Genomic DNA, 13,660 nt, shown 5'->3' with positions numbered 1-13,660 from the left:
TCAACTCCACGTTAACTTTCACGTTAATAAGCTTAACGTGAAGGTTAACGTAGGCAATGCTAGATGGTCCAACGTTAGTGACAAAAGTGAGTGTCACTAACGTTGGCTTGTGTTTCCTCTTCCACGTTAGAGTTCACGTTAACTAAGTTAACGTGACTCTTAACGTGGATCATTGCCAAGTTCTCCAACGTTAATGGTGTTCACTTTTACCATTAACGTTGGAGTTCCTTCTTCTTCTACGTTAACTATCACGTTAACTTAGTTAACGTGGCAAGTAATGTGAGCTTTGGGTGGCTTCACAGACGTTATTGGTGATCACTTTTCTCATTAACGTTGCAAGCTTTACCATTCCACGTTAGTGTTCACGTTAACTAGGTTAACGTGAATACTAACGTAGTTCTCCCTTGCTTTCTTTGCCCAGAAAACAAGCAATTAAAGTGCATCAAAGCTCTAACCAAAGTCATGAGATTATGCATCATTAATTTATCATACAATTATAGCAAAATACTCATGAAATTATGCAAAGTTCACAAAAGTTTCTTGAATCAAGGTGTAAGTGTAATTTCATCCAAAAATTGCCTTATTCACTAAGAAAATGAATGAAACTATCCTAAAACAGTAAAAAAAAGGTCAGTGAAATTGGCCTAGATGCCCTGGAATCACAACACCAAACTTAAAGCTTGCTTGTCCCTAAGCAAGTACTGAAGCATAAGAAGAATGAAATGAAATAACAAGAAGATAAGATAGAAGTAGCATTCTTGGTTTATGGGGTTTCATGCCTAGCAACTTAGGTTCTTTCCCTCTAGGTTTCAAGCCTTTATCAAATCTTTAGTCACCTTCTTGATTGCATCCTTTGATGCTTCTTTCTTATTGATCCTTCCTTCTTTTTTAAAGTCATTTTTCTTTTTTGCTAAGTGCTTTCTAAGAGGGCGACTCTTTATGATAAGCTTTCAGCCAACACTCCTAAACCAGTTGGTTTTAAGGTGCTAGGTGTTAAGACACCCCTAAGGACTTACTCCCTCAAGTTTCTTTCCCTCATACATACACACCACAGGCATATGGTTTGTTATTTTTCCTTTCTTGAGACCTTGGTGTCCAGCACCTCTTTGGGTTACTAAGTGTTTTGTATCAAAGGTTACTCTTGATAGTGGACTTTCAGCTGATAATCCCGGATTAGTTAATCCAAGTTACCAAGTGATAATGCACCCCTAAGAGCTTATTCATCCAAGTATATCCTTTGTACATAAACACCACAGACATATGCCTCAATTTTGAAACCCTTGATGCCTAGCATTGTTTCTTATTGTGTTTCTTTCCTTTTCACTTTTATTACTCTTTCTCTTTTCTTTTTGGGATCTTATTGTTTAGCTAGTCTCAAAGGGTGTGTCTCAAACAAAGGATTTAGGATAGATAGTTGCTTTCTTTCCTTCTTTGGTGAACCAACTTAGCTTACTAATCAACCTTCCACAAACATTCAGAATGCACTTCATAAAATAACTCCACTCTTGTTCTTTTCATAACATTTTCTTTTTTTGATTAACTTAAAGAGACAAGCATACAAGTAAGAAAGGTGAAAGTGAACACTTAAGGCATTAGGCTAGCACACTTAGTTTAAGCAATAAAACTTAAATGCATAATTGAAAGTCCTAAACTACCATGGAAGCATGTTCTATTTCATACATGATTTTCCTTATTTAAAGCTTTTGAAAAAGATAAACTAAGAAGGAACTTCACCACCTTTCACTTGTTGGCATGCTCATGTTCTTCTGCTCCTTTGTCGTCTTGAAGTTTACTTTGTCCACTTGTGCTTCCTCTCATTCGATTCATTCTGGCTATCTTCCAATCCTCCAGTGCCTTCCTTACTGATTCATGACTTTGTTCTATCCTTTCGCGCTCCACTCGTGCTAACTCATCTTTTACATCTTCATATTTTGTTATCCCAGGATGCAAAACAGGCAGTTGTCCGACTAGGTATCCAAGCCTGGCTTGGGTACTTACATGATACCCAGTCTCACTCATGTAGACACCTTCCGAAAATGCTCTATATTTGTCAAAAAGATCTGCTTGTTCTCTTTGTTTCCGATGCATCTCATGGATGTGTGCACCTTGATGTGCTCGGATGTTGGTTAGCCTTTGGATGGCTTCTTGTTGTTGATCTTGCTTTTGATTCAGGTTGTGGAATGCTTAACTCCATTGTCTTCCTTGTTCCAATTGCTGGTCCATCAATTGTTTTTGCCATTCCCCTTGCTGATCCATCCATCTAGAGAATGATCCTTCTTGGCGGTCTATTAATTGCAGTTGGAACTCCCTTTGTGCCCCTTGATTTTCCATGCATTGCCTAGATAAGGTATCAATAGCTTCTTGCAATTGGTGCATGCTTAAGGTGGCTGAAGTTTGCTCCTATGGTTGTTGTTCTTCTTCGGCTTGATGAGCTGGCCTCTTTCGTACCCTTCGTGGAGGTAGTGGAGTTGCAGCAGCGTGCATTCGACGATAAGTGATTGGAAGACCAACTTTTATCCACTCGGGGTTTTCATCCTCAAATATCACTCTAGCCAGTTTGCAAAGGCGAAAGATAGTGCTGGGATAACCCAACTTTCCTCCAGAATCGCTCTTCTCAGCAAGCTTCCGAATGCCTTGGGCTATGAGTTCATGAGCCTTGATCTCTCCTCCTTTCATTAGACATTACACCATCGTTGCTCTCTTGAGGTTTACCTCTGAGTTGTTTCCGGATGGGAAGATGGATCTCCTTACAATTTCAAACCAACCTTTAGCCTCATGGAGGAAATCTCCTCTTTTTATAAACTTGGGCTTCCTCTTGGGACTTCTTTCCCAATCTACTCCTTGCACACATATATCCTGTATAATCTGGTCATAATTGGGGTTTTTGTCCATTTTTGAGTGATAGCTCTCCTCTTCAAAAGATATGCTTCTCAATTTCAACACTCTCATGATAGTCATGGGACTAAAATCCACCATGACTCCTCTCACAAAGCTTGTGTACGAGTCATCTGCCTTGTCTTGCCTAACTGCATTTGCATAGAACTCTCTTACTAGAGTTGCATTCACTCTTGTGATTGGATCGGTGAGGAGCTCCCATCCGCGTTGTTCCACTTTCCTTGTGATTTCTGGACACTCGGCTTTTGTGACTTGAAAGCCTAGTTCATAAATGATTTCTTTCTCAGTCATCCACCCATATTGGAGTGCATGATAAAAGGTTCTAAATCGCCCTTCATCAAAAGGAGGATGCCCTATGGGTGCCTTTCCTTTTTGCCTCTTGGAGCTTGATGATGCCATGCAAGATTGTTGATGTGTTGGTTATTCTCAAGATGGCTATGAGGGTGTATGTGAAGTCTTGGTGAAGGGTGATGTGTGTATGACCGAAAGGAGGGAATGGGAATGGTGAGCATAAGTGTGTATGGAAAAGTTGTATGAAGGGGTTTATATAAAAAGATGGCAATTGATTGAAGGGTGTGGATTGATGATGTTGTTTGATAGTGGACGGTTGGGGTTTTAAGATTGAATGAGCACAAGGATCACCTCCTTTATGGGGGTCTTGGTTCGGTCCTTAAGATTGTCCACTCCCAATGTTGCATGGCAACACTTCCAAGGACATTTCCCATGAAGACAAGTGTGAAATTCCTTTGGTGTAGTGACCAAATCTTCCTTCCTCAATTGTCCTATCAAGTACCATCAATGTCCTTTTTGATTCCCTATACACGAAAAGAAAATGTGATAGGTTATTTGAAATTTTTGGTGGGAAAAAGAAAATGAACTAACAAAAAAATTTATTTTTCTTTTGTTTTTGCATGACTAAATGCCTTCCATGAATGTAAATCAATCAACCATTAAGCTTCCATGCATGCACGTTGGTACACCAAACTTGTTTGTGATTACATGGTGCAACAAGTTTGGGGAATAAATCTTCCTCATAGGGTGTGTTTAAACCTCACTTGATGTGTTTTGAACACCAAACTTATCATGTACTATATGTTGCATGTAGAGGAGCTTTATATTATTTGTCAAAATTGATTTGAAATTCCATGAAAATTGCTTTATTACTTATTATTAGAGAATTAAGAAAAGAGGTATAGAACATGGGTTGCCTCCCATGAAGCGCTTCTTTAACGTCATTAGCTTGACGGTTGACCCTTGTCAGGGTGGTTGGTGGTGCTTAAAATCCTCTCCTCTTGCAGTGAATCTATATCCATTGGCTTTGTTGATAAGCTCCATATGCTCCAAAGATAAGATTTTGTTGATAGTGTACACAGGAGGCAGCTGAGATGGAATAGTGGGGAGGTGAGGTGGTATAGATGGAAAGTATGCAGAGATCACTTCATCACCTGGTGAGAAATTTTCTGTAGAAATTTTCTTATTTCTCCATCCCCTTGGACCTTTCTTCTTTGTATCTTTTGATACTTGCTTGTTCTCTATAGCTCCTTTCCCTAAGGGATCCTTGTTGTTGCCTCTGCATGAATCTGGTGGTTCTGGTTCCCTTTGGATTACCTTTGAAGGTGGTTCTTCCTGAATGGGTGGCTTCCCCTCTAATGTGGTTTCCAATTGTGTTGTTTGTGCTTCCTTGTTTGTTTCTTGCGTTAGTGCTTCATGCTGCTCTTCTCTTAATTCTTTGTTTTCTTGACTTGATTCTTGTGAGAGTTTGAAAACATTGAAAGTGAGCTGCTCATCATGTATTCTCAGCACTAGCTCTCCTCGCTCTACATCTATGAGTGCTCTGGCTGTGGCTAGGAATGGTCTTCCCAGAATGATGGGATAAATAGGATTTTCATCCATTTCCAGAACAACAAAATCTGTGGGAAGATAGTAACTCCCAACCTTAACCAGCACATTTTCAACCACTCCTATTGCTTGCTTTTGAGTTTTGTCAGCCAACCTGATAATTACATCAGTAGGAGTTAGTTCATTGATTTGGAGCTTCTTCATGAGGGAGAGAGGCATTAAGTTGATGCTTGCTCCCAAGTTACAAAGCCCTTTGTCAATCATTGTTCCTCCTATAGCACAAGGAATGTGGAAACTCCCTGGATCCTCCTTCTTTGTGGGTGGCCCTGGTTGAATGAGAGCACTGCAATCCCTGTTCATCTTTATTGTTTGTCCACCCTTCAATGGACTTTTTCTGGCTAGTAACTCCTTTATATACTTGATGTAGAAAGGCATTTGCTGGAGAGCTTTAATAAATGGTATATTTACATCAAGAAATGCAAACATATCAAGGAACTATGAGGACATTCTCCCTGCTACACCACCTTTTAGCCTGTGGGGAAAAGGTGCATATGGGTTCAACACCTCCTTCTTCTTTAGCTCTTCCTTGGATGTAAGTTGAGTTGTATAGCTTCCTTCCTCCTGGCTTTCCTTTTGGTTATTCTGGAGGTGTTCTACTCCATTCATACTCCCCTCATTACTTGTGGTTATCATTTTGCATTCTTTCCATCTCACCTTCTTTGTTTCTCCTCTTGGATTCTTCTCTGTATCACTGGGGAATCCATCAGTGGGTTTCGAAATTTGTTGAGATAAATACCCTACTTGGGACTCCAATCTCTTGATGTTTTCTCCTTGGTTCTTGATATTGGCTCGCACTTCTTCCTTAAACACTTTGTTGTCTTGGACTTCTCTGCATAAGCTTTCAAGTAGAGCTTCAATCTTTGAGAGCCTATCATCTGTTGATGATGGTGGGTTGAGATTAGGTGGTTGAGAAGGTTGGTTAGATGGATGTTGGTAATATCTCTGTGAGGTGTTTTGATGAGTAGCATTATTGTTGGAGTTGAGGTTGTGACGTCTCTGATCTTTCCCTTGGTCTTGTTGATTTCCCTATCCAAAGTTGGGGTGATTTCTCTATCCAGAGTTGTAAGTTTTGGAGTATGGATCATGGACTTGTCTAGGTGAGTTTCCAACATAGTTGGCTTGCTCCCAATCACCTTCTTCTCCTATGTTTACTCCTTCTTGAGCTGATGATAAGGTGATGGCTGCTGCAACTTGGTTCTCCTCCACCTTCTTGGTAAGATCTACTAGCTGCTTGGTGATCATCTTGTTTTGAGCGAGCAATGCATCCATGTGGTTCAGCTCCATTACTCCTCTGGTGTTACTTCTTTCGGAAGTATAGAAGTAGTCATTTTCAGCAACTGTTTCAATGACATCTATGGCTTCTTCAATGGTTTTCTTCTTGTTTAAAGAGCCTCCTGATGAATGATCCACAGCCTTCTTTGACTCATAGGAAAGACCTTCATAGAAGATGTGAAGTTGAACCCACTCATTAAACATCTCTGGTGGGCATCTCCTTGTCAGGTCTTTGAATCTCTCTCATGCTTCATAAAGTGTCTCACCATCTTGTGTCTAAAAATTTGCACCTCAGTTCTTAGCCTATTGATCCTTTGAGGAGGGTAAAATCTTGCCAGAAACTTGTTCACCACTTCTTCCCAATTAGTTAAGCTCTCCTTTGGGAATGATTCAAGCCATTTGGATGCCTTGTCCCTGAGTGAAAAAAGGAACAAGAGCAACCTATAGACATCTGGGTGGACTCCATTGGACTTCACTGTGTCACAAATCCTCAGGAAGGTGGTCAAATGTTGATTAGGATCTTCTTGAGCACCTCCTCCAAATAAGAAATTATTTTGTACAAGAGTGATGAGCTGGGGTTTTAGCTCGAAATTGTTGGCATGTATGGTGGGCTTCTTGAGCACCTTCTCTTCTCCCTGTCATACAACAAACAGATTGCACAACAGGAGATAAAATGAAGAAACTATTCTTGTTAGAGTAATTGTTAGTGTGAGTGATGCAAATTATCAAATAGTTCGTGGGTTAGTGAGCAGAATAGTAATCAAAGGAAGAAAGAACGAAAGAAATAAAAGAGGGTGCAGGGGTGAGGAAGAAATTAAAATAAAATAAAAGAAATTAACTGAATAAACTGAACGAAAAGAAAAATGCTCAATCTAGTGATCTTCAAACTTAATCATTGTTGATTCAAAATCAATCCCCGGCAACGGCGCCATAAACTTGATGCATGAAAACTTGTCTCTCAACAAATTTCCCTTCGGCAAGTATACCGAATTGTCATCAAGTAAAACTCACAATAGAGTGAGGTCGAATCCCACAAGGATTGATTGGTCAAGCAACTTTAGTTAGAAGAATGTGCTAGTTGAGCTAAACAGAATTTAGATTGAGATGCAAAAATATAAATGACTGGAAAGTAAATAGCAGAAATTAAAGTGCAGAATGTTAAATGGGGATTTGGGGTGATAAGCATGAAATTAAATGGCAGAAAGTAAAGAGAATGGGTAAGATCAGAAATAGGGAAATCATTGGGTTCAGGAGATGTTGTATTCTCCGGATCAAGTTCATTCTCATCTCTTCCTCAATCAATGCATTCATTGATAATCTTGGCAATCTTAAGTGATTGGATCCCAATTCCTTGGCAATCCAATCTCTCTAAGCTTAAACAATTGTCCAATTCCATGATTTAAATGCTCATGGAAAGAGATGAAGTGTGGTCACTGATTATACCACATGTATTTCCAAATCAAAGTGTTGGGAGGATTACATGTCACTATATCCGCCCAGACCCCAATTTGGTCCAACATGAGAAAGCATTTCTAGCATGATCTCCTAATCCCTTTTCCAAGGCTCAAAGGAGATCCAATTATGGAGAGTTTCTTTTCCAAGACAAATAACCAAATGAATTAAGATCGAAAGCTTTCTAGTAAGATCAAGAGAAAAGAAAGAAGAAGAAGAATGAAAACTATAATTGATCCATTAAATTACAACAGAGCTCCCTAACCCAATGAAAGGGGTTTAGTTGTTCATAGCTCTAGAAATGGAAAATGGCAGAAAAGAAGAATACATGCTAAAAGTGCAGAAAAGTAAATCTATAGAGAGTAGTTCCCAAAAGTGCCAAGCTTCTCTAAAGTTCAAAACTACTCCTATATATACTACTCCTCTTAATCTTCTAGTGAGTTCCTCAAGTCTTGGATGTGGGCTTTGGATCTTGAGTTGAGGCAGTTCTCATCTTTAGTGGACCCAACTTGCAGAGAAATATGAATTAGGCTTTGGGTATTTGGTAAGATTTAACGTTGATTGCCATTGTGGGTTCGAGAACGTTAGTGGCATTCACTTTTTCCACTAACGTTCTAACCTCATATATCCACATTAAATCCAATGTTAGTGGTCTTAACGTGACCACTAACGTTGCTTTCTCAAAACTTGGCTAACGTTATTGGGACTCACTTTTCCCAATAACGTTGGCTTATACCCCTTCGCAAACGTTAATGGGAATCACTTTTCCCATTAACGTTGCTTAGTGCCCCTATGTTCCTACGTTAGAGTCCATGTTAGCTATGCTAACGTGACTCTTAACACAGGTGTGATCCTCCTTCGAGAGCGTTAGTGATACTCACCTTTGTCACTAACGCTCCAAATGCCATGTTCTCTACGTTAGAACTCACGTTAACTAAGTTAACGTGGCTCTTAACGTAGTAGTGAAGCCATCTCCCAACGTTAGTGACAAAAATGAGTGTCACTAACGTTGGTTCCTTGATCTCAACTCCATGTTAACATTCACGTTGTTAAGCTTAACGTGAAAGTTAACGTTGGCTTGTGTTTCCTCTTCCACGTTAGAGTTCACGTTAACTAAGTTAACGTGACTCTTAACGTGGATCATTGCCAAGTTCTCCAACGTTAATGGTGTTCACTTTTACCATTAACGTTGGAGTTCCTTCTTCTTCTACGTTAACTATCACGTTAACTTAGTTAACGTGGCAAGTAACGTGAGCTTTGGGTGGCTTCGCAGGCATTATTGGTGATCACTTTTCTCATTAACGTTGCAAGCTTTACCATTCCACGTTAGTGTTCACGTTATCCTACGTGAATACTAACGTGGTTCTCCCTTGCTTCCTTTGCCCTGAAAACAAGGAATTAAAGTGCATCAAAGCTCTAGCCAAAGTCATGAGATTATGCATCATTAATTTATCATACAATTCTAACAAAATACTCATGAAATTATGCAAAGTTCACAAAAGTTGCTTGAATTAAGGTGTAAGAGTAATTTCATCCAAAACTTGCCTTATTCACTAAGAGAATGCATGAAACTATCCTAAAACAGTAAAGAAAAGGTCAGTGAAACTGGCCTAGATGCCTTGGCATCAGCACCCCCAAATAGCTTCAACAGAGGCCAAAGTCCACATCCAAAGACATCAAGATTGAATGAAGAAAGTGTATAAGTAGATAGAATTGAAGTTAGTTAAGGGACTTTTGAATTTTACACTTTTAGGAAGACTGAAAGGGGAAACTCTGAATTACTTTTCTCTGTATTTTTCTTTCTAGTTCATGTACTTTCTTTCCTTTTTCATTCTCTGTTTGAATTGAGCTATGAACAACTAAAGCCCATTTCATTGGGTTAAGGAGCTCTGTTGTAATTATGGATCAATAATAGTTTTTATTCTTCTTCTTCTTTCTTTTCTCTTGATTTTGCTAGAAAGCTTTTGATCTTCATCCAATTGGGTAGTTGTCTTGGAAGAGAAGCTATTCATAATTGGATCTCCTCTGAACCTTGGAAGAGGAATGCGGAGATCATGCTAGAAATGCTTTCTCATGTTGGACCGGATTGGTGTTTGGATGAATATAGTGACATATAATCCTACTAATACTTTGATTTTACTACAAGAAACAATGTAATCATCGACGCAAAAAATTGACGGTCAAATTTTCCGTCGATATTTTTCGACAACTTGGCGTCGATAAAATGAAAAAGAAATTATTAAAATAAAATATTAAAATCGATGGCAATATCGTCTATTATTTTAGCAACTTTCAACACATCGATATTATCGTCACATTACCAACGAGAAAATGGGTGATAATTATTTTTCTTTAAAATCGACGGATTAGGTGTTTATTTTAATAATTATAATATCGACAGTTTTTGCCGTCGATAAATTTAAATGATGGAGATCTGCTTTTAAAAGTGGATGGACGGTGTGAATTTATTATATAAAATAGACAACTAGAATGATGATTTTTGTTTTAACTAAAATCGACAAAATTACCATCGATTTTTATCAAACAAAAAATTATGCCCGCGTTTATTACCCGCGTCTTTTGTTTCGCTCCATTTCCTAAACATTAACCCCAAACCTCCACAGAATGAAAGCTCAGAGAAAGGCTGCTTCTTCTTCTTCTCCAACATCTGAGAGTAGAGACCAGAGACGGAATCACCATCACGAAGAGAGAGAGAGAGCAGATTAGTAGAGCTTCTTCTTCTCCGACGCCTGAGAAAACCCGCCGCCGCGCCATCCTCTTCATGTAAGTTCCTCTCAGTCTCTCTGATTATTTTATTTCTTTTGCAGTTGTTGTATCTACTATTTTCATACTGAAATTTTAAATTTGCATTTGTTAATAACAATTGCATTAATATTACTGAAACCTAGTTAGCATAATCAATTCATCACATTTCATTGATCGCTTCGTCTCTTTGTGCCGTTGTTGCTGCTGCCTTCAATTGACTATGCTCAATCAAAATCAGTTACTCTCTCTTTTTCGTTCTTCAATTGATTTTTTTCATCAATAAAAAATTTTCTTAGCATTTGTAGATGATTCACTACTTTTCTCAATGATATAGGTCTTCAATTCAAAAATTGATGAAGGAAGAAAGGCATTGCGGGTGTTATCACTACTTTTGTTCTTTTTTCTGTGTTATCCTGCAATTTTGTATTCTTTCTTCATGACTGACATGGATTTATAGGATTCTTCTCTATCTCCGGTGTTAGTTCTCTAATTTTTTATTAAGTTACATTCAATATCGGTTAAGAATAAAAGTAGAAAACTTTTATTCGTTTAATGCATATAAAAATATGAAATAAATTATTGATTTTACATTAGATTAGGCCAATTTCTAATGAATTATTGGATTTGGTTGAAATTGGTTACTAGAATAATTTAGTCAGATAGTAATAGTGCTAAGTGCTAATATATAATCCTAGTGATTTTGATTAACGTCAAATTTTTAACTCTTGGTTTGTATGACACAACAGGTTCTCAAAATTAATTCTAGAGAAAAGTCATCAAAAGTTTGACGAGCTGAGTAGCTGATTAGCACTTCTAATTATGTTCTTAGTGTGATGCAATATCAATAGTTCTAAATGTATATTTAACATTATGTTTACCTATGTAATGTACATGATATTGATTTTCAATTAAACCAATGAACATGTACTTCATCTTCTTTTTTCTTTTCTTACTATTTTTAACCCTGTTTTGAAAGTCTTGGTTTATAATTACTTGAATTCAATTATGCAGATTGCTGCTGACCATCCCTCCTAGTGTGGGATATGAGCAGAATCCATTGAGTATGTACTATTGTTATGATGTTGAAGGCACTTCTACATGTTTGAACAAGTGCATTGCTAAGGTATGTGGCATTCCTCTCTTAGGCCTAGTCTGTGTCAGTTGTAATCAAGAATTTGTATGGCTTTTCCCGATGCTTTTAATAATATCACCCATCAGTGGTGCGAGACTTGATAGTTGCCTCCAATTTGGTTGCTCTTTGCTCACATTACTATCAATCCTTTTGTTTCAGGTAACAAACACACCATGGGGTGAAAGAGTATCTTTTATTTTCAATCCACACTCTGATCTTGTGGCAAAATCCTTCCATGTTAGCCCTTTCATGATATGTTTAAGCTCTGGATTTTGCTTGTGCCATTTCTACATTTCTAGATAGTTTCTTATGTATTCAGAAATCAAAAGTTACTTACTCAGATAACCAATGTCTCTGTTCTTCTTAGCTCTTCACAGGTTTACAGGTTGCTGGATATAGCTTGACTGTAAAGGAACTTAAGGGACATTGTAAAACAACAAAGTGATTAATGTAAAATGGTAATTTCTTAGATCCTTCTGGTTCTGTGCAACTGTTGCTGACTGGATCAGAGTAAGAGGAATATTAGCACATGTTCAATACTTATTAGCCATTTTTCCTAAATACTCGCAGGAATTAGGAGAGAGAAGTTTAAATTATTTAAACTTTATCTTCATGTGAACAAATGATAAGAAAAGTTCTTTCCACCCAAAAATAAAAAAGGTATCATGAGAAGAAAATGCTAAGAGTGTTGTACTAATTAATAAGGGAGAACAAATTGATGATGTTATCAGAATGAAATGCCTACCAAAAGTAATTGTACTGGACACATCCTTGTCCACACCATAAGGACCCTTTATGTTCCTTCTTAAATCTGAATATAGTCACAGCTTGTCAGCAATTTTTGATAGAGCATCTGTGAGCTTGCCAAGAGTTGCAACCAAGCTATATGTTTGCTCCTTCTGATGTTCTCTGGCCAACTGGTAATTCATATTCTGAGCCTCAAGATGTGCTTTCAGCATGTTATTGTTCCTTCTTAGAACTCTGACAATGTTGTTGTTGAAATTTGTGGTGTGTTCACTATTATCTGGTGATAATCTCCTCTTCTTGTGCCCCTCCTGTGACACACCTTCTCTTTGAAAGCCTGAACCAACAAAGTAGGTGAGAGTCAATCCATGGACAAATATATCAGACTAAATTCCCAAGTGGTTTTTGAGATTCATTACCATTTACCACCAAGGTCACTTTCACCTTCTCAACAAATCAATATGCCTTTTTTTTCACTAGTAATGGTGGTTTCTGAGAATTACATAGTGACTGTATTTTTGAAAAACTTGTTAGTGACAGTAATTTACTCTATACTCATGTTGGTAATAAATTTCCATTGGCCATGGTATATATAAGACTTTGTTTTCATTATTGTTCAAGGCTTCCAAATGCCATTTGTGCTTCTTTCTTTTTATTTTTTGCTCAGTGATTGCACTTTGATGTATGGTTCCAGTTTGTTAGAGATTAATTAAGATGATTGGTTGTGTTTCTTCCTTGGTTTATAGATGGAGCTTATATCTAAAGCTTAAAATCCATTTATAGTGGAGCATAAAGATTCATGGGTAGAAAGGGTCAATCTTTTCTTGACAATCAGAACTTCCATTATATATGTTTGGTAGATTTACTAATAGAGTTATTCATATTCTTCCTTGCAGAGTTGTTTTGTATCTATTGTCTTAAGTTATTATGAAGGAGGAGTTATGTAATCCATGATTCACACTGAACTCAAGTGTTTGAGGAAGTGAAATCAATGCATTTATTAAAACAATCCAATTATGAAGCCTTTTTAATAATCTGTTTCTGTTCTACAGGGCTGAAGCTATAAAAATGGCAAATGGTGTTCATTTTTCTAAAGAGGTGGCAAATGGTGTTCATTTTTCTAAAGAGGTTGGTCGCTCTTAACCCTGATTGATACTCTTACATTCTTTAAAAATTAGGAAGATAAGTTAGGATCCTAATCATTTTTCATCTTTAGTGCATTCAACTATTGCTGAACTATAATATTTAATATTTTATATTTTATATTTTGAATGTTGTGTAAAATTTCGCAGCTGCTATATATCATGCTTACTATTTATTTCCAAAACAATAATCCAGGATGCCTGTTCGAAAATTACAAGGAGATTGCAGCGTTTCAAATTGAGAATGATTCTTCAGCAATAAAAATAATATTTTGTATCATTAGTAAATTGCAATTTAGATATATTTAAATATAAGTTTAGTTATTTATTTTGTTCTGAATCTTTATGTTAGAGGAAT

General features: G+C 37.4%; 1 non-coding gene across 1 annotated transcript; it reads left to right on the top strand.

The window, feature by feature from the left end:
- Window positions 1–6,264: 6,264 nt before the first annotated feature.
- On the top strand, window positions 6,265–6,371 carry LOC130984472 (small nucleolar RNA R71). Its single transcript, XR_009088407.1, has one exon. It is a non-coding gene; the product is annotated as a small nucleolar RNA R71 (small nucleolar RNA).
- The last annotated feature ends 7,289 nt before the right edge of the window (window positions 6,372–13,660 follow it).

The sequence above is a fragment of the Arachis stenosperma genome, chromosome 5 (assembly GCF_014773155.1).
Source record: "Arachis stenosperma cultivar V10309 chromosome 5, arast.V10309.gnm1.PFL2, whole genome shotgun sequence".
NCBI lineage: Eukaryota > Viridiplantae > Streptophyta > Magnoliopsida > Fabales > Fabaceae > Arachis > Arachis stenosperma.
Note: the sequence above shows the minus strand (reverse complement) of the source record. Positions and strands in the feature narration are given on the sequence as shown.